Genomic DNA, 6538 nt, shown 5'->3' on the forward strand with positions numbered 1-6538 from the left:
ATAATCGGGTGCCAATGGCTCATGCCTGTAATCCTAGCTACTCAAGAGGCTGAGATCTGAGGCTCACGGTTCCAAGCCACCTGGGCAGCAAAGTCTGTGAGACTCATATCTCCAATTAGCTACCAGAAAACCAGAAGTGGTATTGTGGTTTAAGTGGTACCTTTCTAGTCTTAAAATGAAGAGCACAGGGACAGCGCCCAGGTCCAGAGTTCAAGCCCGACAACCAACCAAAAAAAAAAAGTATGTAGAGGTACTGGGGCTTAAACTCAGGGCCTAGTTAAACCGGTTGTTTATATTAGATGGAATGTAAAATACTGTGAGGCTAATAAGTTTTTCTGGGTCTGGGGGAGGCAGGCTAGGGCACAACTGGGTTTAAACTAAGCTTTGTGCCTTACAGGCGGGTGTTCTATGACTTGAGTCATACCAACCTTTTTTGCTTATTGTTTGAATAGGGTCTTGCCATTTATACTGGGAGCAGGCTAGACACTAGGTCTTCTATTTGCATTTACCCACATCTGGGATAACAGCTACACATCAGAGCAACCAGCTCCCCCCCAACACCCCCCCACCCCATGCAATCTCTCAAACATTTTGCCTGGGCTGGATTTGAACAATCCTCTTGATCTCCTCCTGAGTAGCTAGGATTATAGGCTTGAGCCCAGCTTTACTGTAAAATTTTGAAAGATTACCTGTATTTAAAAATCTGTGTTCTGGGCTGGGAACTGGTGGCTCATCCCTGTAATCCTAGCTACTCAGGAGGCTTGACATCTGGTTGGCAGTTCAAAGCCAGCCCTGGCAAGGAAGTCTTATGAGACTCTTATCACCAATTAAATACCCAAAAAGCCAGAAGTAAAGCTATGACTCAAATGGTAGAGCACTAGCCTTGAGCACAAAAGCTCTGGGACAGCACCCAGGTCTTTAATTCAAGCCCCAGGATGAGAATAACAACAACAAAAACCTTTGTTCCAAGTGGCCAGCTACTCCAAAAGCTGAAATCTAGAGGATCTCTGTTTGAAACTAGCCTGGGAAGAAAAGTCTACAAGATTCTAATTCCAGTTTACAAGTAAAGTGCCAGACTGGAACTATAACCCAAGTGGTAAAGCACCAGCTGTGAGCAAAAAGACAAAGGAAAGAATAGGTTCTGAGTTCAAATCTCAATACCAGCACACACAATTACAAATCTGTATTCCAAGTTCAACCAAAAATTAAAGTTATTTGATTCCTATTTAAAGTTCTCAAACTACAGAAATTCCAAACAAAGTCCATCTGTGTTGATAAAAATGAACAATTTCATAAACCCCATTTTTCTCTGCATATAGCCCTCCTCCCAAAAAATTCAAACGTATTCCAATACTAAAAGCACTGAATTTAAAAAAAAAAAAAAAAAAAGCAAGCTGGACACCCGGTGGCACACACCTATAATCTTAGCTACTCAGGATGCTGAGATCTGAGGATCATGGTTCAAAGCCAGTCCGGGCAGGAAAGTCCATGAGACTCTTATCTCCAATTAACCACCAGAAAACCAGAAGTGGCACTGTGGCTCAAGTAGTACAGTGCTCACCTTGAGCTAAAAGCTGAGGGACAGTGCCCAGGCCCAGAGTTCTAGGTCCATGATGGGGGGGTGGGGGGGAGGAGGAGGGAAACATCACTATTTTATTATCTATTATTCAGAGGTTTGGTATAACATTTTGCCATAGTAATAAGTTATTGTGAAACTTATTTCAAGTTGCCAAATTAGCTAATACATATTACAAAAACAAAAATTCATTTATCAACAATTTTTTTTGATGCTGAGGATCAAACCCATAGCCTTGTTCATGCTAAGCAAACACTATTTTCTTTTAAAACTATCCCATTCACTGGGCTTTGGTGGCTCATTCCTGTAATGCTAGCTACTCAGGAGGCTGAGATCTGAGGATCATAGTTCAAAGCCAGACCGGGCAGCAAAGTCCGTGAGACTCTTACTTCCAATAAACCACCAGAAAACCAGAAGTGGCTATGTGGCTTAAAGTAGTAGAGCACTCACCTTGAGCTGAAGAGCTCAGGACCAGCGCCCAGGCCCAGAGTTCAAGCCCCATGACCCACAAAAACAAAAACTAGCCGGGCGCTGGTGGCTCACGCCTGTAATCCTAGCTACTCAGGAGGCTGAGATCTGAGGATCGCGGTTCAAAGCCAGCCGGGGCAGGAGAGACCGTGAGACTCCTATCTCCAATAAACCACCAGAAAACCGGAAGTGGCGCTGTAGCTCAAGTGGTAGAGCGCTCACCTTGAGCTGAAGAGCTGAGGGACAGCGCCCAGGCCCAGAGTTCAAGCCCCACGACCGACCAAAAAAACAAACAAACAAAAAAAAAACTATCCCATTCTTAAAAAATAGTAGCTATCTCTAACCTGTTTATAATATATTAGCATGTATAATCAGTATGATCAAAAAAGCTACGCAGGGCTGGGAAGATGGCTCAGTGGTAGAGTGCTTGCCTTGGATGCAGGAGGCCCTGCGTTTGATTCCTCAGTACCACGTAAGCAGAAAAAGCTGGAAGTGGCGCTCTGGCTCAAGTGGTAGAGCACTAGCCTTGAGCTGAAGAGCTGAAGGACAGCGCCCAGGCCCACAGTTCAGTCCCCATGACCGACCAAAAAAGAAAAAAAAGCTATGCAAACAATGAAATACCCCAACTTCATCTGGCTAACAAATTTCCCTACTACAGGACATTTTCCTTTCTAATTAAAAAAAGTAGTTTCTCATCTTTTCCTTTTTTTTTCTCTTTGCCTGAGACCCAGCATTTTACTAGTGGAGAAACTTGTCTTGGTCTGTCTACCTGAAGGCACTAGAATAATTGTTCTGCTTTTGGTAAAGTTTGCTGACATCTTTGTGTGAAATACTTGCAATTAGTTAAAAGCATTAAATATTTCTGTTATCTAATAACTAATCAATTTCTTTCATAATGAGACCAAATGTCATGATATGCCTGGATAAACTCAAACACTTATTTTATGTTAACAAACAGTTCCAAATTCTCCAAAAGTCTATATTTTCTATAATATAGATAGAGTGCTTCCCAGGTTTGAGTCCCATCATGGTAATTAGCAAAAAAAGTACTGAGTTTAAACCTGAGATACTATCTTTTCATTTGAATGTAACGTTTTATTACTGTCAAAGTACTCCAAGACTATTAAAGCCCTCTAAACCAATTGGTTCTTACAAATTCCTTCATGTATAAAACATTAGAATTATAACCAAATTAACAAATCAGATACCAGCATGCCAAAAATTAAGTCATTTAAAGGGAATCTAGAGAAAGAGCCAGTTGTGAAAGAACAGGAAGTGATCGCTGCCATTTTGTAGATGAACTATTTAGGAACACAAGAAGTGCCACACTAATCTGGAATCAACACTGGCGAGCTCTGAATATTCTGACAATGGCACCAGAGGTTATCTGAAATAACCCTTAGACAGTTTTTCCTTCATAATGAATTTATCCTTTTGATCATCAACATACTTTTATCAATTTTAGGTAGAGTTCTGCCAACTATGGAAAAGCTTTGTTGTTTTTTTTTTATCTGTCCTAAACAACAGACCTTATATGCTGAAATAGAGCAAGTAATTGCCTATATCCTATGTACATCCTGAATTTCTATAGCCTTTATGGATAAATTCTCTTTGTATATCTTTCTAAGATAAACGCTGTTACTTTACTGAGCTACATGCTTAGGTTTACACATGCAAGTATATATTAATTCATTCCCAACAACAAACCATAATACAGAGAATTAGGCTTTGTGACAGTTTAGATGCCTAGAACAACTCTACATATTAAAGTGTACAACTCTGTTATGAAGAGTCAAATTCAATAAAATGAGATGAACATCAAAAGAAATAAAGACATAGAGAATTCCATTTGTGAGGAAAACATAATAAAACTGCAACAAAATCATGAAATTATATGACAGAAATTAAATTAGTGTCATCACTATTGCTAACATCTTATTCAAACAGGTTTCAAAATGCAACACACCAATAAAGATATATTCAATAGGGGCTGGGAAGGTGGCTCAGTGGTACAATGCTTGCCTCACAAGCATGATGCCCTGGGTTTGATTCCTCAGCACCACATAAGCAGAAAAGAGCCAGAAGTGGTGCTGTGGCTCAAGTGGTAGAGCACTAGACTTGAGCTGAAGAGCTCAGGGACAGCACCCAGGCCCAGAATTCAAGCCCCACGACCGACCAAAAAAAAAAAAAAAATTAAAAATAAACTCAGTAAATCTAAACATTTAAAAAAAAAAAAAAAGGATATACATCAACTCAAGACTACTTTTTTGGTCTCAAAAGCCATTTGGCAACACACTTGCTAAAATCGTTGTATTTAGTTATTTTCACTCTACTAAGAATAAAGCCAGTAATTACCGCAAACCAGGTCAGTACAGAATATAGATTATCAGACCATAAGACTGGATGGAGGAATTGTTTAAGTGGTACAGCTCCTGCCTGGCAAATGAAAACCCAAGATAGATAAGATAGATACATACATATAGATATGTCATAATTGGATAGATTAACGTTTTGCACTTTCTTAAGAAACAGCACTCGCTACAGAAAAGACTGTAACCTAGTAATTTTTATAAACTTTCTATGTGTCATACAAAATATTAACCTTAAAGTTTCACAATCCAGGGGCATGTTCATCAGTATGTCTGTAATCATCTTTAATAATTCTTTAGAAAGCCAGACAAAGAAAAAAAAAGGGTGGATAGAATGAGAAGATACAAAGTTATTCTATGTTAAACCTAACGAAAATTCAACTTGCTCAAAAAAAAAAAAAAATCAATTCAGATCTCTCTCAAAAAGAGACACCAAAACAGAAAAGGGATCCTTTTCCATAGGGCATATATATCATCCCCAACAACAACAGATGCAAATATATTTCGCATGGACAGATCTCTGGGGAAGAGCATGAAAGTTACTGTTATCGATTGTAAAACCAAAGGAAAAGGAATAACCTTTCCAAAGGAAACGCCATTACTTCCCTCTCCTGTTCCCCCTCCCTTTAGTGTATACATAGATCGGTGTCTGAAGAAACTGACTTGGCCTTCTGCAGCATTGCAGTAGACCAGAGGATGGGAAAGGGGGAAGGGGAGAGGGAGAGAAATTATTCAAGCACCCCTTCAGAAAGGGGTATAGATTCCCTGAGTGGAGGGTGGAGGGGGATAGTAGAATCCACCCAGCTGGCTATCCAGGGCAGTCTTCCTTCCCAAGAATGCAGACAGTACAAAGGAGAAGAAGCAGGGAGGAGCAGAGGACCAGAAGGAAAAGGGACCTCGCGCCTTTAAATCGGAGTGAACATCAACCTAGTCTCCCAACTAGGGCCACACCTTCCTAGAAACATCCCCTTCCACCACCCCTTCCGGTGACCCTCAGGAAAAAGGAATTTAATTGCTCTGGCCCCTTTCAAAACAGGAGGGCGCCCAGCACACCAGCTTCTACACCCCACCCACAGAATCACAGACCCTCCTTGTCTCCCTCCCCCCCCCCCCAACGCACACACCCCACCCCCACATCCCTTCTTCCACCCAGAGGCCTGAGTGGGCCGAATTTCCCCGCCCCCCTCCGAGTCTCCTTTTCCCTAGGCAGAGGTGCCCTTACCCTTTCCGACGACAGGTCTGCGGCCGCCAAGGCAGGCGCAGCCCCCCGTAGTGCTCCGGTGGCAGCTAGGCTGGAGGCCGCGGAGTGAGGAGGGGGTCCGGCGACAGACCGCCGCCCCCCCACCCCCGGAGCCCCAGCCAGCCGCCCTGCCCAAGCTCTGCGACAAGGGGCGGGAAGGGGGGGCGGGGGGGCGAAGGGACGACTCGGGTCGAGGAAGCGCCCTCAAGCCCTCGGGCTCAGCTAAGATGGCGCGGGGAAGTGCCGGGAGCTGCCGCTGCCGCCTCGGGGGAACCGGCCCGGGCCTCGGCCGCCTCCGGTCCTCACACAGCCGAGGCCCTCTCGGGCCCCCGCCGCGGCCCGTCCGCGGGCGGGCCCCCCACTCAGCCCTCCGCCACCACCACCACCACCCCTGGGAAGGGGGCGCTCACAAAGGGAAGAGAGGCCGCGGGCCGGGCGGCGGGCGGCTGGGGCGGGGTCCCTGGGGGCCGGGAGGCCTCAGAGGTTCCCGGGTGCTTAAGCGCTCTCGGCCCGTCAAGGTCTCAGGGCGAGCGGGACCCTTCCTCTCTCCTCAGGCAAGCGGCGGCACCGACTCACTCTCTCTTGCCACCCTCCCTCTCTCCTTCCGAGCCCTGAAGCCACAGAGCCCGGCCGCTGCCCTGTTCCCCCCCTTTCCCCGACACCACTCCCCTCCTCTCGACAGTCATCCCAGTCTCCAATCTCGCGAGATTTCCCTCCTGACAGGCCCGACCCTGCGCGAGACACGACGGCGTGCGTGTGCGCGCCTTTGCGGGAGCGCGCGAATCCTTGAACTGGGCGGAGCCGCCTGGGCGGCCGGAGTATTTTGCCTCCGCCCAGCCTCACCTGTACTCTCGCTCGCGGAGCGGGCGCCACGCGGGCGTCAGG

The 6538-nt window shown here is 45.6% G+C and overlaps 1 protein-coding gene across 1 annotated transcript in view; it reads right to left on the minus strand.

Moving 5' to 3' along the window:
* Positions 1 to 6291, minus strand: part of Taok1 (TAO kinase 1) — a 114205-nt gene extending 107914 nt beyond the window's left edge. The window contains exon 1 of the mRNA XM_042691241.1: positions 5636 to 6291. The gene's annotated coding sequence lies outside the window, so the exon portion shown is untranslated. The remainder of the gene's footprint in view (positions 1 to 5635) is intronic.
* Positions 6292 to 6538: the final 247 nt, after the last annotated feature.

The sequence above is a fragment of the Dipodomys spectabilis genome, unplaced genomic scaffold (genome assembly GCF_019054845.1).
Source record: "Dipodomys spectabilis isolate Male_0828 unplaced genomic scaffold, ASM1905484v1 ptg000004l, whole genome shotgun sequence".
NCBI lineage: Eukaryota > Metazoa > Chordata > Mammalia > Rodentia > Heteromyidae > Dipodomys > Dipodomys spectabilis.